This window comes from Corvus kubaryi, unplaced genomic scaffold, assembly GCF_017639235.1.
Source record: "Corvus kubaryi isolate FWS band 111438036 unplaced genomic scaffold, C.kubaryi_AGA036_p1.0 split3-131, whole genome shotgun sequence".
In the NCBI taxonomy this organism is placed as follows: Eukaryota; Metazoa; Chordata; class Aves; order Passeriformes; family Corvidae; genus Corvus; species Corvus kubaryi.
This window is the reverse complement of record NW_024582083.1, coordinates 6,248,093-6,273,463: the sequence shown is the minus strand read 5'-3', so window position 1 is coordinate 6,273,463 and position 25,371 is coordinate 6,248,093. Positions and strand designations below refer to the sequence as shown.

Genomic DNA, 25,371 nt, shown 5'->3' with positions numbered 1-25,371 from the left:
CTTGTCTTAATAAGACAGGATCTTTCTCAACTGATTTTAAAATTGAAAAAGATGCTAGGTTTGGGCAGTCAGGACATGAATTTATGAGAAAATGAGAAAACAAATGTAAGGCTTTACTTGTTTAATATCTACAGCTACAGGAATTAACAAAAATAGTATGCTAAAAAACAAATGTTGAAAAACAAGCTGCTAACCATCTTTTCTAAAAGATTACTAAAAATAGAAAAATAAATATTCTAAGATTAAAGCATTCTCTGAACAGAAATGGCAAAATTTGGGATTGATTTTAAGTAAATAAGTACAAAAGGAGGGGTTTAGTCCTTTCAGAAGGGACATTTTCAGTCGAACATCAACTACACTGCTGTAATCTTCAATTAAAGCGATACAATTTCAACTAATCTTATTGCTAAGAGCAACAAGCAGTAACTTAAAAATTTTAAACCAGAATTTATTCAAAATTAGTTTCTGTTAGAGCAGTTAGAAATCTAAGCATAACATTTCTATACTCAGAAAAGATATATCTTGAAATAATGAAAATATTCTTACCTATGTTATCTTGCTATTGATTTTGTAGAGGTTCTCTTGAACTTTTCCCCACCCCCTTCTACCCTTCTTTACAGAATTAAATACAAATATATGTGGGCACACAGTACTACTCTTCTGGGTTTGGCATGCAGTCTTAAATGCAAAACAAAATATTGACAGTATTCCTCTCTCTTATGCAGACTACTAAGACCTTTAGCTTCCTTTTCTTATAAAATTTCCCTCTCCTGTTTTGTTACAAAAGCCTGGAATGCTATACTTGAAAAAACTGAGCTTTGGGGTGCATTTTCTTGGTTAACTTTTGCCATACAAGGAATCGTAAAAATTCAAAGTTATTCTTCTGTAGTCTTCATAAAGTCAGTCCCTTTTACTCAGGAAGGAAAGCTTATATATTTGAATATATGATTTTATCCTGGGTTCAGTCAGGTGCATGGTGTTTGTCGCATCCTGTACGCAGTTACTCAGAGTGACGAACACATGCAATCATTAAAGAGTGATGATAACCTTCATTTTAATTGCATTAGTACACCAGCTCTCTCAAATGAAGGCAGATTTCCCATAAGAGGGACAGCTAAGCGCAAATGTAAATGGATCAGCGGTGTCACTCATAAACGATGATCATGGACAGCGACCAACAGTGGACAGTCACTCACGCAGTAACACAATCACTCTGCAGTTAATGCATGTCACTACTGATTTGCAGGGAAATTTTTGAAACCAGAATTTGCATGGTCTATTTGAAACTTCCCTGAGCTGAATACCTAGCATTTAGCTTTCTAGTGGGAGTTGTGACAGCAGCACTGCTCGCAGCAAACTGCCACTGTCGTTTGTTCTGCTTCAGTGCTGTTTGACTGTCACAGCCTGTCATGTAGGAAGAAAGCACCGCATCTAACCCCCTGTGACAAGGTTTAATCACCCCTATTACTCCTATTGGCTGTTCAAGCCACCTTGGGGTGTGCAGCACACAGTTACAGATCTAAAAAATCCTTGCTTTTCTAAATGGAAAGGCTAAAATCTGGTCTGAGTCGATCAATCTGCTAACACACAATTGAAAGGAAGTAGAAGGATCAGATTAATACTAATACAATGTTTGAGATAATCTTTTCATTTTCACAACTTTTGCATCATTAGGAGTACTAAAGTATTTATTTTTCTTCAAGATTACTTTTTTAATGGATTCCAGGTATTCAAATTCTGAATGTATTGTTATTTCTTTCTAGAATTTCTTGCTAGAATGTGGAAGAGTGTCATGGAAGAGTGGAAGAGTGTCACATTTGGGATCGATTTTTATGCCAAAATTAAGCGACAAAGGTAAATATTGTGATAACAAGGTATACCTGCCCAAATGTTAATGCTGAGTCGAAGGGCAAGGGGAGGAACAGTTAGAATAAGCTTTGTACAAAGAAAAAGTTAAACTTAAATCTTCCTCACACAAATTAGCATTAATTAATCGAAACTTCATATATGCCTGATCTATCTAAGGAAACCATTTCATTGCTGTTCCACATATAAAAGTCTATCTTCAGGCTAGTTTTAAGAATGTACTTTATGAGACTGCAGTCCATATTTTTTATACTTAAAGCCTGAAGGACACGTGGGTCAGCAAGTGTAACTGGCTCAGCTGGTTAGAGCATGGAGCTAATAACACTCCCAGTCCTTTTGCTTACAGCTGGTTATCCAGAAGCCCAGGTAACATACACCAATCACATTTGCACATCAAAAAATCTGTTTTCTTGAGCTGGTTTGATTAAATCCAAGGTCTATTTACTCGGACAAAACAGAATTATTGCAATAGGAAACCACATTAACCCATTGTGAGTTTAGCTTTAGCAAGGTAATCTAGTATTATGAACTTCTAATTATGCCATCAGGATAATCCTAGGCCTGATAAATGATGTTAGTTGAGTCTTTACAACAGGAGGTTCTTATGCTTGAGAACATCATTAACACAGGTGTTATTTCAATTGACATGTATTTGTAAATATCACATTTGTTTTGCAGAGACTGGGCAGGAAACGAGTACAGCCTGGCAGAGCAGATAACTTGGTGGATCAATAATCTAGCACAAGGATTTATACCCTTACATCCCTGCTTTATCCCAGTTATGAAAATACATGAGCAAGCACACATCCTGCAGAACCAGAATAAATATTCATGCTGCTTTCATCACATAGCTGCAAAGGTTTCTACAAATTAGGGAAGAAATTTTCTAAAAGACAAACAGAAAAAAACCCCCTCACTGTCAGGTAGAACTGTCAGTAGCCCTTTTCATTGTGATTAAAATGAACTATTTAATTTTCATTTCTAACTAGTATTTCAGGTGAAATAAAACAGTCTTGGGCCAGAGCATTTTAAAACTTTCAAAGAGCATGAGAATGTGTCAATGGGTGGAAAGTGCATTACATAAGGGCTTTAATTTTTCATGAAAACTCTATTTAACAGGAAGGTAGGTTTTTTTTCAAATATAAACACACTTATCTGCCTTTCTTCTGGCCACCTTAGGGAAAAAAACCCCAAATCAAATTCCATCTGACAGTGAAGTTTCAGTGTTCCCTCGATTCTTTTCCTGAATGACCAAATGTAAAAGACCCTTTTCTGCATAAAATGAGTTTATAGTGCTTACTGCAGCTTGTGCCACTGACCCATGTACAATTCTGACCTACATTCTCACTCCCCCAGTCTGATACTGTCAATTAAATTAACGTTACCATGAGTCTTAGAGATTTTCCATTATTAAAGACAAAAAGTAATTTATGTTTTCTTACCTCCGTCAAACACCTGTGAAGTATTGCCTAGAAATAAACAATTTTAGCATCTATCCAGCTGTATACAGATAGATGTGAGTTGCTGCAGCTAAACCATCATCAGGAAGCTGTGCATGCCTGTATTTATTTATGGTTTGCTGCAATGCCAGTTCATCGGCTACAGGTTTACACTACACATGTTCTCCGTCATGCCTTCTGTCCACTAATTTGACTAATGTTCTCTTCCCCCAATTTGCTTATCAGTTCTGAGTGACAATAAAGGACAGGTCAATACCACACTGTACTTTTTTTCTGTACAGTACTTTCACCCTGAAAGTAAGTTCATGAAATTTGAATCCTGGGCCACTGAGAAATCTGGTTTCTTGAATTGTCTATTCACATAGAGTAGTTTCAACAATTTTCGTAATTTGAAAGGAATAAATATTTTTGGTACTTTTTCTGCCTCAAGGTGTGGCATTGACAATAAAACAGAAAAATAATAATCCCAAACCTTTAAATCCATGTTTTCTTTTTATAAATAAACCTACAAAATATTCTAGGCAAAGATATTGATATGAATCTTTGGATATGAATCATAATAGCAGATTTTCACATCAGGTATTTGATTCCATCTCTGAACTCTGAAGCCTCTGCAGTGTGAATGGCAGCAGGAAATGGCTTTCAAACTCTTCCTAACAGATGGAATAAAATCTGCCAGGTTATTAAATTACTACACAACTATTTTTAGTTTCCATTTCTAAATCCTTTTTCTTCTTTTGTCATATAATACGTCATTGCTAATCAAATCTCAGAAGCATTACTATTTTGAAAACAGAAGCTTGAAATGGCAGTTTATTATTCTTTGCCCTGAACACTTTTGTTGCTGCTTGATTTTTCTTCTAAAATTATGCAGTATTTATACAGATCTGTGTACTAAAAAATAGAGAAATTAAGTCAAAACATCAGTTTATAGGACTTACAAGCTTTAAAATTATTTTAGTGATGAATAATTGCTGTGAATCCTTATCTAGACTGCAGTCAAAGATTAAAGAAAACTGTTTGCTGAAAGCTAACAAGTAGAAATGGCCTAATAACTATGAAAACAAAAGCAAGTGCCTTGACTGTCTGGTGTAAAGCATATCAGAAGTGAAACATACTTTATTTTTGATGAATTGTACTTAGGAAGAATAGGAAGCTACTCAACTGTTGAGAAAATTAAACCAATTGTTTCCTCCTGTGAACTCTGTCATAGTGACAGATTTTCTTAGTGTACAAAGAATCCTTTGAAGGCAAATTTGCTCGTAATTCAAGTGTTATGGAAAAAAAATTGTCTCTTTGTTCAGGTACTAACTGGAACACCCACCCTTTTCTTACATGAGGTTCTATTATTACTGCTACATCTACACTACAGTACAGAAGTGATGATAAAAAAAGGAAGAATTAAACATGGTTTGCAACTATTATCATAGCAAATATTGCAGCACTGAAAGGAAGTATATTAACTGTAAAACGATTAAGTCAACTGGCAAATTCTGGTTTTACTTAAGGACAACAAACTTCAATCAACTAAAGAGTCAATCTTGCAACTTGCAAATTGCTCCTGTATCTGATTTTCAGTAGTTCATCAGGCAACAGTCAGCCTCAGATTGAACACAAAAATGCAGCTGAAAAAAAAAAAAAGCAGAACACACAGAGAGATTTAGATTGGAGTGATACTGTACAGCAGACCTGTGACATCTGGAAGCTGTATGGATTTACATTACTGCCTCAAAAGCAATGTAAAAGAATGAGAAAAGCCCCTACATTTTAGTTCAGTTCTATTGAATCTAACAAGTGTGAAGAAATAGTTTAGGGGTTTTTTTGATACCACTACCGTGACTGATGTTGCTCAGCTACAAACAAATAAATGTATCAATGGATGAGGCTTCTAGCTTCTCTCAATTAAGGCTAGAACCTGCTGAACTTTTTCCAGTCGGGCATGTAAACTGTGAAATAACTTTACAACATGGTCCATAAGGTATGATTTCTTATAATAATATTTCTGTGAGAAATACTATGCATTGTAAATTTTAACTACACGGGGTTTTCTACCTATATCATGTGACCAATGCAAATGCAGAAAAGTATCAATGCTCATCACTTTTTGGAACATTTCCAACCATTTGCAGTATCTTTGATTTTGTGCTTTGTAGCAGAGGAATATAATGGGAGCTTTCACAATCCTGTATTTTTGTCTTCTTATTGACTTTGCTTCTGAAGATGGGGGAAAAAAGAAAATAAAATTCAATTTTTTAAAAAGCATTAGTCCAAAAGATGAATTTGAAGGGTTCTATAAATGATCTGTCTTCCGAAAATGTGTCGGTGAGGAAGAATGGGAAGAAGAAAAAAATGTGTTTTCAAAAACTAAAGGTGATAAAGCCTACACTAAATGCAAGGCTCCTAGGTAAGAGTAATTTTGCAAAGCCCTTTCTTTTCATGGGACAGAACTAGACTACAACTCAAAGCAAGATTTTAGGGAGCATTTGTTCCTCAGAACTGTATGCTTTCTGTTTATTTTAGGAAGAAATTATATCAAAGTAGCATCTTTCAAATGTCTCAGAAACAACTGTGTTCAAAGTTTATTTGCAATAGAAATCTAAACGCAATATATTAAATAGAAAATGCCTCTGTTCTGTGATAACCTTTGCAACTAGTTTACTGGAGGAGCAATTAGGTATAGAAAATTATAACATGTATTTTAAAATTTAAAATGTAATATTTTACAGTTATTGCAATATGATATTGAATTGTTTAAATTACAGCATAATAATTCATTCCTCCAGCATTCAGTGGCACTAGGCCTTTGGCCTCTTGCCTAACAATACACTAGACAAGAATTATTACATTGTAATTCACACTCTGTCATGCCTTATTGCTTAATTAAAGCATAACCCTTCATGACATGACAAGCAATTTGACTGTTACCATAATAGATTATTATCCCACCTAACTTATTTTAGTTTTACAAACCATTTTCTTTTTTTTTTTTTGGTACATGCACCGAGAATTATCAGAACAAATACACAGATGTTTCTTTATCTGTAAAGTGTGAAGGTTTAGGAAGAATAGCTAAAAACAAAAGGTTGTATTTTTTATTAGAACTATTGCTTGAGTAAACTTGGACACCTTTTTCTTTTCTTCATTTTGCTTTGGGAATTAAATCCCACAAAACTTTGTAAAACTATTAAGATTCAAGTCTCAGATTAGGTGGCTGCCTATATTTTATTGTTGATCTTAGCTATCTAAATGATAAAGTTATACTATTTTAGCGACTTCTAATGTGGTATTAAAACAGCAATGAGGCTGAGGTTACCATGTCTTTCAAACTCCAGACAAGGAAGTTGCCAGTTTAACTTTGTTGCAATATAGCAGTTAGCTACTCTGTGTTGAACATTATGTAATACTTAAAACATATTTTTCAGAAATAACTCTTTGAATCACCTTTTTAGTAAGATTTCTCCCTTTTGGTGTTTCTTGGACTGAAACTTGGTAATATAGAAAAGGTAATGTGTTGTTATTAAAACACATCTGATTATAACTAAGAATTGACTAGGTGAAGTTCTACTTTTGTAAAAAGTCAATTACAAAACCCATTGACTTAAGCAAAACGTTATTCTATGAGATGAAATGGAAAAATATGTCAACAGCTGTGAAAACACACTTTAATATTCCAGCTTGCATTCAAAATATTTTAATTAATATTACATATTTTTTTAATGCCTTCACATGGCCCTCACACGTGCAATACAACACAGCCATTTGGCTATGAATAATCCTTTGGTTTTGGCAACTACCAATACAAAATTAAAATATGTAAACATGGAACTCTGAAGGTTTGTGTGAACAAAACCCTGGATTTATTGAGAAGACATAGGCAATGCATTAAACATGCATAAAAACAATTTTAGCATGGAAATTGCACATACCATACCTAATAGATGTCCAACTCAGTTTCATATAATATCAAGGTGCAATTTAATGAGATTCCACTGAACTCTGTATGTCCTCAAGGTGACTGGGTTTTCCCTGGAACTCTCTCTGCTGTAACTATAAAATGTCTATGATGTGACTGTGATATAACTGAAACAGCTGCAGTCTTTGATCCTATGCTGGCAGTTTACGTACAGATGCAGAATGTGTAATAAGGGCACACTTTATTAACTTGACTGATGTTCTGTTATTTTACTGGTTCCAAAAGCCAAAGGAGACTAGGCTCCACCATGTTACCCTGAGAATAATTTATTGTTGCAACTATTCAAAATGAAATACCTATCATTAATGTCTAATTGATTACCAAAAGCAAGAGGCATATATTGGCCTCAGTTGATCTGACATTTGCTACGATCTTTAAAGCTGCCGTTATAGCTAGAACTATTATTTTGAATTAGCACAAAGTACATTTTAACTACAGTTTAAAACCACTGACAACACTCTGAATGTATGCATATGTTTCCTGTTAATAGCTATTTCTACATATATACAGTCTAGTGAAACTTACAGTGAGCTTTTACCATTTCTTACATATAAAAATACACAGCTTCTGAAGGTGTGATAATAAAGTTGGACCTTGACATGCTAGTGGCTGTATTATGTTGTAGAAAAGCATCTTTGTTCTCCTTAACAGGTTAAAACATGTTTTGGTTCTACCAAAATTTTTTAAACAATTCATCTTTCTCAAAGTAGCCCGATTAGAGAGGAAGTAATTCGCACACTCTTTTGGCTACTTGGAGAAAGTTGAACTGCGTGTCCAGCAATTAAGAAAAAAAATTACTTAAAACCTAGGTATTTTGCCTCTATGCATGCAATATGGAAATCATAGTAACATTATAAATTATAGGCAAATATAAAAATTTGCAATGGGTTACTTTGGACAAAGAATTATTTCATGAAGAAGATGAAATTAATATTCTCAAAGAAGATGTACTAACAGTTTTGCACTAATCCTAAGAGTATAAAGTTTTCTAGATACAAAAGAGTATTTAGAACAGCCACTTTTCTAATAATTTATTTTTTATTTTGCACTTTTCTTTCTCCAGCCTCCATTTATATCTCTGTACTCTTAACTCTAAATTTAAGTTTCACTTTGTGCTCGTATTTTCACTGGAAGAAATAAAAAGTCCTGGACTCTCAAATCATTCTGCACCCATACTCCCAGTTTGCCTCCTTCTGTAATCTTGCAGAGAAAATACACATTTTCAGAACTTTGCTGGGCACAAAAGGGATGTTGCAAAATTATTGTACTACTTTGATGGGATGGCTCTCTCTCCAGGACCTCCCTTATGTAATCCCTGCTTTAGTTTTCTTTTCAATCCCTTTCTCTATAGCCTTTATGCTGCACTTGAGGGGTAAAACATCTCAGAAGTTAGAGTACGTGGTGCCCACAATATGTATGTTTACATTTTTTCCCATGGGTCTCTTAATCTAGATACAACCAGCTAGATCTGTTTCTATTCCAGTTTTAAGCATATGTCAGTAAGCATTTATACTTTAATCTTCTTCACTATGGATATTCCCCAAGAAAGTGTAATTCCTCTAGCCCGCAAGCTTAACCCCACTGATTAAACTGCTGGCTTGTTTTTAGAATCCTAAAACATTCTGAAATATGTTCAATTTTTTTCCCCACACCTTGAATGCTTCCCATTTCTAGAAATGAGGAGAGATAACAGGTAAATTTAAAATATAGACATTGCAACAGAACAGAGTTCTTTCATGAAAGTCTGATGCCTATTTCATGAGCTTCATTTTCACTGATGTTTGTTATAAGACACCAGAAATTAAAGTTATAAATAAGGAGTAAATAAGCTAAAGTATTCTAAGTTATCCAGTCAAAAAAACATGATCAGAAAAGTTCTCTGAGACTGAATATCTTCTTATTGTACCCTGGATTACTTTTCAAAACATAGATAAATCTTTATGTTTGGCCTTCTTACCATTTTTTTTTTTCCCTTGGCTGCTTCTTGTACTTCTTAAATACCATTTGCACTGCAATTTTTCTGCCAAGTATCTCCGTGATACATTTCAGTGCCCTTTATTCCTCTCCATCTACCCTGTTCTTATCAGTACCTTTTTGTGGACTTCAGCTCAGAGGAGAATACTGGACTTTATTCAATGACTTCATCTTAACTGACTCCAGAAAAATATGCAGTTAAATTAATCACAAAGTTTATTTTTGAAGTATTAAATTGAATCCTAGAAAGAAATAATTGCTTTACAAGTATTATAAAATCTCTGATACTGACTGTGGGTCAAAATTAAGAGAACATTTCCAGATAAACCACTACTCACCCATTGAAATGTCTCAGTTTAATACCACACAACTTCTGTTCAGAAAGTATATATTGCTACACAGCACTATTTGTGATGCAAAGCATAGCCCACTGACTTACCAGGTGTCCTTGTTTTTTAATATTGAATACCGTCCCATTATTCAACTGCATATCACTTAACTAAAAATCTAATTTTCATAGTAAAACAAACCTTACATCTAAAATCTGAAGAGTTGACTCCTATAGTTAAAGATGTTCCACAGTTCTGCAAGATTTCCCCCTCTCCCTGCCCTCAGGAGAATATAGATGGCTGAAAAGGAACTGTTCGTATGCTCATCTGTTCTCCTACCTTTTCTGATGAGTTGGCTGCAGAAAAGTGTATAAATGGAAAGCTCAATTAGTGCAATTTTTGTATCCTTGGATGTCAATCATTACTGTTGAGAGGTGGGACTTTCAGGATCTCTGTGCATTAATTAAGAGCTCATCTCAGAAGAGTAGTCATTACACCTAAGGACCAAAAATAAGTTTTAATTAGAGTCTAGAAGACAGTGTGCCATCTACTTACAAAACTAGTTCTTTGGTAAGAAATGAACAGCTGTGGGACTTTATTAGTGACAATGCAAAGGCCATAAATCTACTGCTTGCCTTTCAGAATGCAGAAGTATCGTTGTGTATTGTAGGTCTGCCTGGAAAACCGGACAAGTTCTGCAATACCCTGAGGACACCGCTCAGATTTCAACCAGGCTGTATGAATGCCAACAGGATTATTAGACCCTTGTGAAATTACTGATGCTAGGCTGATGTTGAAGTTACACAGCTGAAGTTAGACTGTATTTCTCTCTCATAGCCCAGCCAGTCTCTGACTGCATGTGCAATAGGCTAACCAAGGCAAACTCAGCAAAGGGGGCAAGTGGGCGTGCACAATGAATCAGTCATTCACCGACTGATACAATGTGTAGGCAGCTTTTGGCTGGCCTGAGACATGTCAGGGCTCAAGAGAGGTTAGAAACCAGCTGGGCTAACTGGTGTCAGCTGCCCGAGAGATCTTTCTTTGTGGCATGACTTATCTGAGGACAAGCAAATATTCTGCCTAGGATTGTCTAGGGAAATAAAGTATAAATAATTGATTATATCATTTATGAATTAAAGGTAGAAAAAGAAATTTTAAAAGCTGGTCTGGAAAAAAAACATGTCAGCTAATAACTCAAGCATGAAAAGGGGTAAAACTTAGAGAAGAATTAAGTCTACATTCCAGAGAACAAGGAAAACCTTGTTTGGCTATGGGTGAAATAAGAAATATAATGTCCTAATAAAACAAAACAAAAAAAACCCCAAAAAACCAAAAGAGCACTCATATTGATCTAGGAAGGATGAGACTAGACAAAAAAACTAAGCTCCAATATGAAAATAAAGAAGAAAAAAACAGTAATAAAAATTCAGTGTTAAAATATTGTCGTTTCTTGAAGGACAAAAGTTAACATATACTTAAAATTATATAAATAATAATAATAATAATAGTTTTAAAGGTTACTGCAAAGAAAAAGAGCAGAATAGGAAGGCATGTCAAAAGGAGACTAAGATTTACTATTCACCAGGAACAGTAGAACAAGTGTTATGACCTTCTTCATTGCTATTATTTCATGGTCTTTTACTAAATTACTGTAAATACATTTAAGAGACAGATATTTTTCTGAAATATTGTTTGAGAAACACATGCTATAAATTTCCAATCTAATCAATATACCTGAGGAGTAATGAAAAACAGCACCGAATTTAACAACAAAAAAAGCTGTAGCTATTGCTGGTAGATTGTTTAAATTGTTTTATTTTAAATAACAGTGAGTGATGAAAGCAACGTTATAGCAAGGGAGCAATCAGTCTTTTAAAGACATTCAGAAAAATGTGGACAATAATTTATGCTACTGTAGTTCAGAAAACTTACTTTAATGCCTTTAATAAATATTTTAATATTTCATGCCCAAACGCTTTATTGTAAATTTTTTGCAGCCAAGAATTGCTTTCTACAGAATAGGCACAGAAACACTCTCTAGGATGTACTGATTTGGAATATTACTGTATTTACTAGTAGATTTCTACAGACTTCTTCAGCTTATCAGATATGCTGGCAGTACACACCAATACATTCTTAAGAATTTTAACACCGAAACTTGCTATTTAAAAGTTCAACTTTCATTCTGCAAAATAAAGTATATGCTACTGCTATGGATATATGCATATTACAAAATCTGGTATTTACTTCTCTGTAGGTCTAAGTTATTTTTCACATGATAACAGTTTTCAGGAAAGGCCATGTTTAATATTGGCTGGTACCATGAGTAGGCTGTTTTAAATGAAAAAGGAATTTATCCAGGGCTTGTCACATATATTCTCTGAAGTAAAGAAAAGTGCTGAGTCTTGCTATCTGGGGTTTCCCATAAGTAACCTTTAACACACTTCTTGTCAGCTGCTTCTCTTGATTAAGAAGATGGAAGAGATAATAGATACACTAAACTCCAGAAGAGACAGAGAACTTTTGTTCCTCTGAACAATTATATCAGTTTTATAATGGTTTAATTTCTTGTTATTCACAAGGGACAATGCCAAGAGCTGAAGCAGAGGACTGCTAGCAAAGTACAGATTGCATGTTAGCAGCATGGTGCCTTCTCAATCCTTCATGTTTCCTAGTTGGCCTCTTCTGAACTCATACTCCAATGTGCTGTTTTGGAAGCCAGCCATAAAAAGAGGCTAACTCAGACAATAAAATCTGGGTGATCTACTGAACTGTGACTGAGATTTGTGACCTGCCTTAAACTGAATCAGATTCAACTACAAGACTTCTTACAAGCAGCTCTCACCAAGAGCCTGGCAGAATGTCAACACAGTTGTACTAAATATTTGACACAAAACTTGCTGAGAACCACATGGCATCACGTATTGTCATGAAAGTAACTTAAAGCTAGATTAATTCAAATGGAAAGAATAATGAAAAATAGCAATTAGAAAATGTTTCTTACAGTGAAGGCTGTTCTATAGCAATTAAGTTATATTGAACAGAAAATCAAAAAGAGGAACAATACTAAAATTATTTCAGACTCCCTCCTGGCCAACTTTAAACCCTTCATTGAAATTTGAAAGTTCGATGCCTTGTTCAAAATTTCCTCTGTCGCAGCAAAGAAAGGGAAATGCACTTCCTAGATTAGAAGAGCTTCTACCTTTGCACTTGTTGTCGTGGGTGTGTTGAGCACCAAACTTCTAACTTGGACATGTTGGTGAGTACTTGTATTTACTTAATCTACATCCTACAGTTTGATTTTCAGAGGTGCCTAATAAATAAATTTCAGTGCAGCATTGAACATGTATCTGCACATTTAGATGCTATTGGAGATATGAGCAGGGATTTCCCAACCTCTCTAACACCAGCCAAAAGCTGATGGGTAGTACTGTGCAGAGGTCCTTATTCCTACTGATCAGTGCCTTTCCTGCTGCCTACCACAAAATTAATAACACAAAAAAAGTACAAATATTTTCCTATTTATACTGAATTGTATTTATTGTTTCTCATATGGTTAATACTTTAGTCTTTTGGGGAAAAAATTAATAATTTTATCCTGCTTTAACATTTTTGTTTTCTCAAGAAGAGACCAGAACAATGAAAAAAATTTGATTAATTTATCACCATAGATGTGTTCTTTCCTCCAGTTAAACTAACATTTAAGAAAATTTCAGAGTCTCCTATAAAAAATAAACTTCAATGTGTGATCAGAGTCAAGGAGCCTGCAGTGCACATACTTAGCTTTCAATCTAGAAACAGACTATGTGGTTGGAATTTGAGGACCGCAGCTTATTCTTTGTTAACTGATAAAACATCTGATTATTCTTGAAAAATAGTAAGAATCCGAAATTCAAGATGGATATCAGTGTGCTCACACAAGGGGTGGAGATAAGCCAATAAACATAATATGTAGCTTTCAACCCTCGTAACATTTATCTTCAGTAGTTTCTGCTGAAATTGTAGTGACAACAGAAAAAGTATTTATGCAAGAACTATACAGAAGTGTGTAATAAGGCACTGGAAGACATAAAAGTATAAAGAAAAATTAATTAAAATTTAACTGAAATTTAGAAGTAGCAAAACAAACAGAGAGCAATTTCTCCATGGCCAGCACTGTCTATAGATCAAGGCCTCTTCCTGAGATCCATCCATTTATCATACAGCATTGGAGTCACTTTGAAAATGATTCCATTGTAGTCAGCAACACCCAAATTGCAAATGGAAGTTATTAATCAGACAGCAGAACCACAATGTTTTCTACCGTCAAGACAACAACCACTGCTGACTAATGAATAAGAGAACAGTGTTTAAATTAAGATACACCTGTATGTGATAACTTGGTTTTCAGCATTTTGCTGCCTCATTTTGGTACCAAATCAACCTTTTTATTTGTTAACTTTTTCTTAACTTTCCTTATCTCAATTTCTGTGTTTATTCACAGGATCATATCAGAAAATAGACAAATTATATCAAAATTTTTCTTTTCTTCATTATTGTTTGGGCAATTTTTGATTGCTTTTTATTATATTCTTACATAGTTAAAAACTGAAGAACTTAAGAACATTATGGTCTTATTCTTATATTATTATATCATGATAATATAAAACTATTTATTAATTTTGAGGGACAAAGGAGGCAATATTTTAAAAATACTTATTGTTCTTCAACTGGGCTGGCTGATATCATTACAGCTGATTGGATAAAACTTTGCTAGAAAAAAAATCATCACAGATAAAATACAATATAGAAATTCCAAGAGTTAATAATACAAGAGTAAAAGAACTACTAATTGTGAAATTTCTGGCTGTCTGATGTCAGCTTGATTAACAGGTTTCTTTCACTTGTTGGAATTTTATGTTCAAAAAAGCTATTAAAATGATAACAAAAAATCGCATAGAAAGGAAGGGATTAAGGCAGCATTGGAAAAATGATGCAAGAGAGATACTGAGAGTGAAAACACGGTTGTGTAGAAACAATTGAGGTTATATAGGAAGTACCTGGGCTTGCTTAAATTTGAGAGAATAATATGTTTTAAGCAGTGTTGTGGTCACTTGCACAGAGTCACGCTGCCATGCTCATAGAATGGTTTAGGTTGGAAGGGATGTGAAAGACCACCTAGTTCTAGCCATAGGCAGGGACACCTTGTTGGCACCTCTACCATTTAGAGAGGAAAGTTATGATCTGGAATGTATTTGCAGAAACCTCCTGGATTTCTAATGCTCTGTTACACTGTCCCTTTAGCAGATATTGGGGTAGTTGAAGCACCCCATGAGAACCAGGTCTTCTAAACATAGGACTGCTCCTATCTGCCTGTAAAGCACTTCATATGCGTGGCCTTCCTGGTCAGGTGGCCTGTTGCAGGCCCCCACTATAATTTCATCTATCCCTGTGCTCCCTTTATCCTGACCTAGAAGCTTTTGACTGACTCCTCATCTGTCCCCAGGCACAGCTCCATGCACTCCAGCTGGTCATAGAGAGGGCAACACCACCACCTCCTGGTCTCCCATATCTGTCCTTCCTAAAGAGCCTATATCCTTCCATTCCAATATTCCAGCCACAGAAGCCACCCCAACACATTTCTGTGATGCCAGGAAGATCATATCCCTACAGGCACGCACATGTCCAAACCCACACTACACACACTTCCACAGAGGCATTTAAATTGTGCCCCCAATGAAGGCAACTTGCTGACTGGAGCAGCTGCAATTCCTTTGTTCTACTCTTCAGGTGCTCTCCTGCTGATCTGTGATACCTGTGCAGGCTTCTGGGCATCTATTGCTGGCACTGGCATCAAGCTGGTAGGAGTGGAATGGATTAAAATTCCCTTTCCCAGGAAAGGTGCATTTAAAGTCTTCATCATCTTGACAAATGTATGAATGAAGATGCAGTTCTCTTCCTCTGATAGATGGGCTCCATCGGCCCCCAGCAGACCAGGTTCCTCAAACTGAGTCCCATGGTATAACAGACCCCTGGCTGTGTCATCAGGCCTGTAACCATTTGTCAATTCACCACAGTCAGCTAGCCCTTTCAAACCCCTTTCCTCTGACCAGCAGGATTGGTGAAAAAACTGCCTGTGCTCCAGAGTCCCTTACTGCTGCTTCCAGGACTCTGTAATCCTGCTTGATACTCCTCAGACTGCTCCTGGCTGTATCACTGGTGCCCACGTGAAACAACAGCAATGGATAGTAGCCAGGAGACAGTGTAAGGCTTTACAGTCTCTCGGTGACATCCCTGATACGAGCTGCAGGGAGCAGCACACCTCTCTGGAAGCCACTTTAGGTTGCCAAATGGGTGCCTCTATAGCTCTCGGAAGAGTCACCTGCTATCTCCTACCTGTAGCCTCTTATTGCAGTGGCTGTTGCACAGGGAGCAGATTGGACTGCATTACTCGGCCCCAGCAGCTCTCCTGAGGTGACAGGTCTTTCCTCTTCAGTTTGCAGAGCAGTGAACAGGTTCTGTAAGGGCACCTCAGGCTTCAAGGAAGTGTCTTTCTCCTGCTGGTCCTTGCCATTGCAAGCTTCCATTCTTATGTATTACTGGCCCCCTTCCTACTGTGTGTGTGCTGTTGGGGTAAGTTTTCAGCTGTTTGGCTGCAGGCTCTGGGTTCACTGCAGACTGTACTTGGAAACAGCTATTTAACTCCTTCTCAGCTTCCCTGATGTTATATAGCCTTATCACCATCCCCTGCAGCTCAGCCACCTGCATGTTCCACTGACCTGGGCAAGAGAACCTATTGTGATCAACCTTTCCTGTACTTGTGATGTGTTTCTGCAGGGAATGGATAACACATGTCTTTATAGGGAGATACCCTTTGTAACTTTGATCTTTGTCACAAAAACTTACAGAAATGTGTCACTGAGACAAAATCAAAATTTACAGTTGGGCTCACCAGGTTCACCCTATCAGCAAAGGGAGCAGTGTCCTAGTATTAAGACTAAGAACAGTAAAGGAAAAGAAGAAATGGTGGCATATTCTATCTGAAGAAAACACTTGTAAAGATTGTATAAAGGATGAACAACTGAGTGATTGACAGGAAACTGGAGCAAGAATTTGAGAGCATAGCTTCAGCCTGAAGTTAGGTCAACTGCTATATTCAATCCTGCCAAAGTGTTGGTAAGGTTTTTTCACTTGAAATAGAAGCCTGCAAGACAGACCAGGGAAGAGACCACAGGTGCAGCTTGCCACTGTACTGTCATAACAATAAATAAGGTTATCTGTCATGATCAAGCCATCTGGAGAAGTCCTTTATACTGTACTGAATAGATGTTATACATTTATTTAAGGTTACAAAGAGCATTTAAAATAGCATTGATTTGCTAAGAAGTAGCCTGTGTCCTGTAATTAAAGGCAGCATCACTGTAAATGTGCAGGCAAAAATTGTAGGAAGAATTTTAAGGGCATTTTGGTACTAATGATTTATAAGTGATGATACACAACTTTAAAAAAGAAAAACAGATGACTCTTGAAAATGCTATATACTGCAGCAGCCTAGTACTGAAAGCAGTGATCCAGCCATCAGTGTCTGGGTATTTATTCCTTTTTAGAGAAGTTATCTGAAACAGGCCAGTTCCATCATCATATATCAACAAATCATATTGTAAGAAAAATTATCCACCCTGCAAGTAGCAAATTCACAAAACCCAACAAACAAATCTATCTTTTTCTTGCTGGTAAGGTATACACTCAAGCTTTGCAACTAAGGGTATATATGGGAATCCAGCTGATCATGGGATTATCTATGGGACAAAATAAATTACAGCTAAAAGTACAGGATCTGGATTGAGCTGTAGCCTTTCCCTACCCTCCCCCTTCTGCTGTAGAACACAAAAGCTATGTTAAAGGATATGTTTTTTTCAGAAATCTGAATGATCATTACACTTCCTTTTCTACTGATATCTTTTTAATATAGTCCACCCTTGCCATACTTCCTAAACGTCGTAATAGGAAAATAAATGACAGGTATAATTTCTTTTCTGAGAAGCAGACAGGTAGACTGAGAAATATTATGTACTATGCTGATAGTCTACAGCATGTGCAAGTGAAACCAGTACTGAAATTAATTCCAGTTCCTTTCCATAACCTCTCTGCTGACAGACGCAAAATCCCCTCAATTTCACATATACAGAATACGAGGGACCACAACATATTTTGTACTCAGAAAAATCTGCCTGTTCTCTGTTCTCCACATTAAGTCCACTTCACTGCAAAAAGCTCCTGTATCAGCATTTCTGTTTACAATCATAAGGTTGCTGCAGCCTCAACTGTAAACTTAAAAAAAGTAGCTCTTTCTCTCTTTCTATGGCTATCTGTTCTTTCCCCAATAAACTTGGCACATTTCTCTTCAACACCATCTTTTTGTGGGCTGCAACATATGGGGCTTAATAACATAGCATTAGAATGCAATTTTTAGCCTACCCTTTCCCGTTCTGCTTCACAAAATAAAGGTGACTCTACTGCCTACCTTCAATGACCCTCACAGACAAAAAGAGCACCTTGTCAGAGATCATTTTCTAACAGATGAGCAAACCTGCAAAACAAATATGATGCCTTCAAACATAAACACATCTCACCCCCTTAGATTTAAGCATGCAGTTTAACACAGCTTAACTTACCAAAGACATTAAACCTGAAAAGTTCCCTGACTTTACAATCAGGAAGAAACTCAGGCAAGGCTACTACAGCTTTTCTGTGCTACTATTTAGCACCTGTGAATTAATTCACCACCTGTTGAAGCACTGCTTAAGCAGCAGTAAACCAGAGAAGGGCAGCAAATGAGCACTTCCCCACTTGGGCGGGCTGGCTGGCTGATAGTTTAAGGGGAGGAAAGTAAAAGCCTCATTAAGGTTACTTTTCTTCACCAAGAAAAGCAAGTCAGGGTAGGGTAATACACTTAGAGTCTTTATAGACAAAAAAAGAAAGAAAAAACCACCAGACTTTGCAATAGGGCCGTTTACTGCAATGTAGTGATCTCTCTCTGGATCACTGGGGTGTTGGGGAAGATGTGAGTATCTTTTTCTGATGCTCACCAGCTGATGTAACTTGATGAAAGAATGAATCTGCACCTGGGAGATTTCTTTCTAAGCTGCAATCTTATTCACGGTTTCGGGTCTCTTTGCAACCATGGGAGCCTATGCCCATCTCCCCTTTCTGGCCCACATCCATTTCTCATGAATCCTCTTTCTGGAATCTATGAAAACTCTACCCTTTTTCTCTATTTTACTTTTGGTTTTGTTTTGTTTTGTTGGTTTTGCTTATTTGTTTTCCTGTGAGTTATTTATTTTTGTTTGGTTGTGGGGTTTTTTGTTTGTTTGGGTTTTTTTTGTCTTTTTTGTTGGTGTTTTTTTTCTTATGTTTTTTTTACCCATTTTCACCTGAATATTGAAACTGAGGAAAAATTATTAATTTTCATAATGTGTAGTTGTACATGCCACTTTTACTGACAGCCTTTATAATTAGTCTAGTCAATGCTGTTTAAATCCCCTTTGATTTTTAAAAATACCTTAACTGAAATACTTTACTAGAATTAAGTTGAGGTTGAGGTTTTTCCCCCCTCATCTGCTTGAACTGAGCACTGAAGGAACTTGAAGACACTAGCACACAGCCTTCCAGCAGTACTGTGTTCTCTGGTTGCAGAAGTATCCTTTAGCAAAACACAACATATTCCCTGTCCCCAGAAATGGTGGAAAGCTGAAACATTTGAGTAAAGTTGTTATTACTATCATCTACGCATGAACGTTAATGCCACAAACTTTGGCAGTAGTATTTTATTGGCAAACCTGTAGCAGACTTAGTGCTTTTAAATTTGTTTTAAAAATTACTTCTAATCATAAATATGCTTTGTTTACTTCCTATTGTTGATAAATATGGTCACAGCCCAAAGTCAGACTGGTACTTAGTTAACTGTATGTCTTTGAAGCATCAGCACTTAGTGGGAAAGATTTTTCTGAAGGCTTGGAAAAGTAGAAAAAATTGTCATCAACCTAACTTTGCAAAAGTGGTCAAGTTGAACCTGGCAGTCATTTTTATAGTGGTAACCCAGCTGTTGACAGTCAAGTACCACACTTCTGGTTTGGCGGCTATCCCAGCTTTATGAGTCATGATTAAGGACCACATCACTACAATTGCTGTTGCAAAGCAATCATGTGGATAGAAAATGTTCACTAGAAAGTCAGTGTTTCTTTTCTGTATGTTGTTTCTGTATAGACCTTTGTGTCTAGACAATGCAGTAAAACATCTAGTTTACACTTTAGACTTAAAGTAAAGGAATCTGAACAATGATGGTGAAACTGTCCTTTTAGGCAAGCAGTGATCTGTAAAAGCATCTCCTTCTCATCATTAGAGACAAATTTGTAAACTGTCTTATAAGAAAATTGAAATAAAAATAACCTCATAGGGTGGTATTCAGTCTGACTAAAGCGGCATCCTTGTGTACCACAGGAGTAATACAACATTCAGCTTTCTATTTGCATCCGTTAAAGGTGTAAACCAGTAGTAAAATACAGAAACTGTATCTTTGGTTGCCTATGCCCTGTGGCTTGTAGCAAGCATGAAAATGTTTTTCTGTGTGCATGACACTGCTTCTGCTTACTGTATGTAACTAAGGAAAGTGTTAACCATACTAAACTTTCTGTTGATAATTCTAACAGGCTGGCTTGATTTCTACTTTAAAGTAGAAATATTTGTGCACATATTTGTTATTACACTTCTCTTATTCAATCATTATCTAAGTCAACAGAGCGATCTTCTCAAGACAGCTTGTATTTATCACACTTCATGTACTTAAATTGTATGTCACCCTGTTAAGTAAAGTCCAAGGAAATTCTTGACTGATTCTGAAGTTAACCATATGGTTATCTAGCAAGTCAGCAGAAACTAAATTCATTACCAAAATCACTTTTATGTAATTATTATTAACCAGTATTGTTTTAATGCTCATTTTCTGTAGTCTTTGGCCGGGTTGTAATGGTAATTTAGTGGTCATCATTTGTAATATAACCAAAGCCCACTAGCATGTGAACAAGGGCACAAATCTCAAAATAGCTCTGAGAGCTTGTTTTCTGATAGACTGAAAACATGATTATGACATTATGTAATTCTGTATCTTTTATTGAAGCTTGAAGAAGTGAAACCAAGCTGTTCCTTATGTGCTGCCCCTTTCCACCAGAATAAGGATAAGGGAAAAAATAAACCTAATGTTTTTCACAACAACACCTAACCACTTTCAGTCACCTTTTTCTTTTGTAGGAACAGGAAAAGCTCAAACCAAAGTAAAAAAGATTGCAAGGAAAATTACTGCAGTTGTAAAAGCAAACTCTGAGAAATGAGATTTTTCTTTCTTGGGTATCTGCATTTTGATATATTCCATATTTGCATGATCCTATACTGTTTTTCCCAAAGCTCTTCTGCCTCACTGAGCAAGGAATGTGCTCTGGGCATGAATGGGGATCACTTAGTGCAGGGTGCTGTTAGTCATTAGATACCTCTCAGATTTCTCGCAGAATTTGCAAAATGTGTAATAAAAAAAGCAGATGCTATCAGAAGGACTTTTCCATTTATTAAACTTTTTCTGTGTAGAAATGGATTCTAGATCCTATCACAGACTTCCTACAGGGTACTGCACATCCTCTAAAATGTATTTCTCAAAATTGATACCAAGTGGTGTATTCCCTGTTTCTGGATCTGTGGAGCTGGCTTGAAACTTTGTTGTCAATTTAAAGAATGATGAAGATTCACAACTTCAAACATTTCCATGGTTGTAAATTAAGCTGTGTCATGAACATATAAAGACCTATACGATTCTGATTTTCTGCACAAATAGGGCTCATAATCTTAAATTGTATTCTCAGATCACTGGATTCTTTTACTTTAGTCCCTGTGCCTGTTTGACACAGAATTTTAGACATATCCTTGAAACAATATAACTTTCTGGACTTCTGAGTCTTGCTGAAGTTTTTAACTCCAAGCTAGGCACTCAAAATTCTGAAATGAATATTTTTATCTGTGAGGTAGCTAAAAGGGAAGCTGCTACTTTTCACTAGCTTTCATATGGATAGACAAGACTGACCCGTAAATCAAGATGGAGTGTATGTGCTGCCAGCAAATGAGCACAAGAACGTGAAATCTCAAGCTCTTATGAGGCCAGTTTCCTGTGCAATGCCATCAGAACCACAGTAGTGGTGATAAGAGCACATGAATAAAACCATAGCAGACTTGAGAACTTTTAAGCACTGCACTTTCTGGAGTAAGTGTGAATAATCTATACTAGGACTCCTTGTAAATCACTCATTTTGCTTCTGAGTCTTTGACCCAGCCCCATCCATCTGCTCCGGTTCCTATGACAATTATAGATAATTATCTACTGCCCCACAGGTGGGGTTTTAAATGAAATGGATAGTAATGTGTAAAACTCATAAGTATAAAAGCTCACAGGGTAACAACTATATAGTCCAAAATGCCTTGGACCACTCTTTGTGCCAGGGTGATTGAAAAAGCTATTTGGTCATCCCAGCCTGCTCCTGTGGTCTGAATAAGGGATGATCTGGAAAAAAGAAGGAATAGCTGAAGATTATAGCATATGATATATAAAAAACACCTATTTGAAATTTACATGGACAAATTTACTTCTAGTATTTGTAAATCCTGATCACGTGATTTTTGAGTTTTAAAGTTTTGTCATTTTAGCTGTTTTCACTCTGCTGAAAACTCTGTACATAGTTCTACATGTTCCAGCTCTCATTAAACCTATGAAAGGAAAGAAGAAATCCCAAACCCTTCCTATGTTCAGAAAACCTGCAAAAGAGTAAATAAAAAAACAAACAAAAAAACCCCAACAAACATTTTTATATCTTTGAGAACTGGCAATGGTACTTTATCAGTCAAACACCCACAGGTTTTTAGTCACTAGTCAATGTAGTTCAAACCCATTATATGTCAGGTCCCACTTGAGCTGATCCGCTTATTGAGTTGTACAGCATCTGGCTGGCATCACTGAATAAAACTGGATGTCATGCAGATTTGAGAGTTATTTGATGGTCAAAATTCTGATATATTATTTTTAAAAGGGACCTAACACTTCAGGGCTTTGGAACCAACTTGTTAAATTGGCTAAAAATTAATAAGAAATCAGAGTTCTGTCAGGTTTCTCTGCTTGCTCTGCATACCACCAGGATATCAAGGCATGTTGAACTTATGTAATATTGCCCTTGCAAAGGAGAATTCAAAACACGTTGGACAGCACTGCTTATATTCAAAGCTCACCCTGCAGAGGGATTTTTGTACTGGATGTTGTCTTGGTTTGAGACAAATTTAGGAGGAAATGTCCTGAAATGAACATCTCCTCTAAAGAAAAGGCAGGTTTCAGCACTCCCTCCACCACTGATGCAAAAGGAATTTTCTTGGATGAAAGTGAAAAAACCTATTTATTTAATAAACAAATTGCCTGCAGGGTATGGAAAAAAAGAGAAAAGAATAACTGCTAAGATATTAAATCTCCTTGGTGTGGAGGAAGCTGGTGGATTTAGAGTTCCCTCTGTAGCTGGCGCGGCCCCTCCCGAGGTCCGAGGCTGGGATGCGGTGTCCCCACGCCTCCCTGCTGGTCCACGGAGTCCGCTGATCTGGTTCTTAGATCAGAGCTAGGCCAAACAGTTCCAGAAGAAGTAGTTATGGGAGGACTTAGGTATGCCGGTCTGCAGTCATTTCTTGCCCCTGGCTAAAAGCAGGGATCCACTCTCTCGGCTCTGCAGCGGTGAGAACGGGGAGGAGTGTGTGTGAGCTTGAACACAAACCGAGCTGAGGAATTTTCCTGGCTTTGCCCCTCTGCTTTCCTCGTATCCAGCTTAAAGCTGTGGGACCCATTTCTGGGCATAAAGCAGACGATAGGGGAATACAGTATTATCATAAATCATCCCAAGACAGATGTTCTGGCTGCATTGGCTGCCATGAAAACAGGAGGTCACTTACTGACACTTCATTAAGGATTGTGACTCTAATAGTATTTAATCTGCAAATAAATGTATTTATCAAAGACCAGATTTATTTACCAAAACACATTTTGATAGCCGTTATAAATTCTTTTCTTTAAGTATGTTCAGTCACTTTCGCAAGAATGACTACTTTAGTATTGTCCACCTAATTTTTAAGTGATACCAGCAGCAGGACAATCTGTTGTACAATGGCAGCTAGGTGATACTCTTCTTGCCTTTTGTAATTATTTGAGGTTTTTTAGGTTGTGCTGAGAAAGACTACAAGGATATTCAGTGTACAATGTTACAAGATGGAAAGGTATAGAATCAAAGACTTGCCTGCAGGCACCAATGCCCCTTGTTACAGCAGTTCTTTTTACTTGCACAATTAAGATACTTGTTTGAGCCTGGTAAGATTTCAGTGTATATCATAGTATTTCTATTTTATATTTATACCCTGTGACAGCACTATTCATATGGAATGCACAGGGCTAATTGGTTCATGTCCTAATATGAATAAGTTTGTTGATGTCTCTTGTGACAAACGGTTGTGCATTAAAATTTTTCCCTTATATAGGGGAAATACATATATAATTATAGTAATGAGAGAAGACATTGCTAGGGTCTTATGGCATAGAAAGCATCTTATTTTGTATAAGTGCCCTCTAAAGAAAAAATCATTTTAGGGTGGAAAAGGATGAGAGCGATAACATTCAACATTGAACAGATTCACATTGTTTAGACTTTCTCACCTTTGCAAAGCACTACATCTGCATACAATAAAATAAGACTTTGTTCTACATATAGTAGTTTTCAGTTATCTGAAAATACATGTTCTAGTAGCATGTTCAAAAAAAGAACATAACTGACACTAAGTTTCTGTTAAAAGAATTCTGTCAAGGTAAAGAAGAAAGGAAACTAAAGAAGCTGTACATCACTGGTATGTGGTGTAATTAGCTGTGGCAGGTCTTTAATTGTCATAGACAAGATGACAGAAGCTACTTATATCAGTTTTGTGGACAATTTATATGCCAAAGTCATTATGACCCTTGAGCTTGTTTAAAAAAAAAATTAGATTTCATTAATGAATTCTCAATTTTTAGGCAGAAAGCATATCCTAAAGCAATTTTGACCAAAGTCTGTGATGGGTAAGTGAACTAAAGCTACCTAAAAGAAAGCTGAGAAATCCCATTAGGAGAGGAAACACCACACTAATATAGAATAAGCTATGAAGGTACCTGTTTTTTGCTTCTCTGTGTGCAGGAGCTGTGATAGAAAAAGGGGGATTTCTGCCAGGAAAAAAAAAAAAAGTAGTTCAAAAAGTAACTGGAAGTGGGAAAATGTTAAAGCAACTCATTATTGTTACTGTCTGATAGCTGCCTAAAATTGTTATGTTTCCAGGTAATGAATTTATGCAGATGGGCTTGAATCTTTGGAAAGATGCAGTAAAAGAAATGTGTGAACATTAGAGGATGTCTAGTAAAGATTCCTGAAGTTGGCTTTAAAGATTTTTAATTCTGCTTAAGTAGCTCATATGTACAACATGTATCTTTCTATTAAGAGACAGCCAGGACGCACACAAGAGACAAGGATAACACAAAAAAGGTGAGCAATTTTCTTTGAACCTCAGAGACTGGGATGCAGAAAAGAAAGCAGTGTTGGCAAGGAGAATGGGATGATGCCAGGGAAAGGGAGGATCCAAACACCACTATCCTTTTTGGGCTACACACAGCTTCAATGGGAAACAAACTCTTGAAAACCAGATT

The 25,371-nt window shown here is 36.4% G+C and overlaps 1 protein-coding gene across 22 annotated transcripts in view; it reads right to left on the bottom strand.

Moving 5' to 3' along the window:
- Window positions 1-25,371, bottom strand: part of TENM3 (teneurin transmembrane protein 3) — a 1,314,113-nt gene that overhangs the window by 601,042 nt on the left and 687,700 nt on the right. For 20 of the 22 annotated variants that reach the window (XM_042015030.1, XM_042015032.1, XM_042015041.1 and 17 more), the window contains one exon: window positions 9,942-10,099. The exons of the other annotated variants lie outside the window; for them this stretch is intronic. The gene's annotated coding sequence lies outside the window, so the exon portion shown is untranslated. The remainder of the gene's footprint in view (window positions 1-9,941; window positions 10,100-25,371) is intronic. 22 annotated transcript variants of the gene reach the window in all.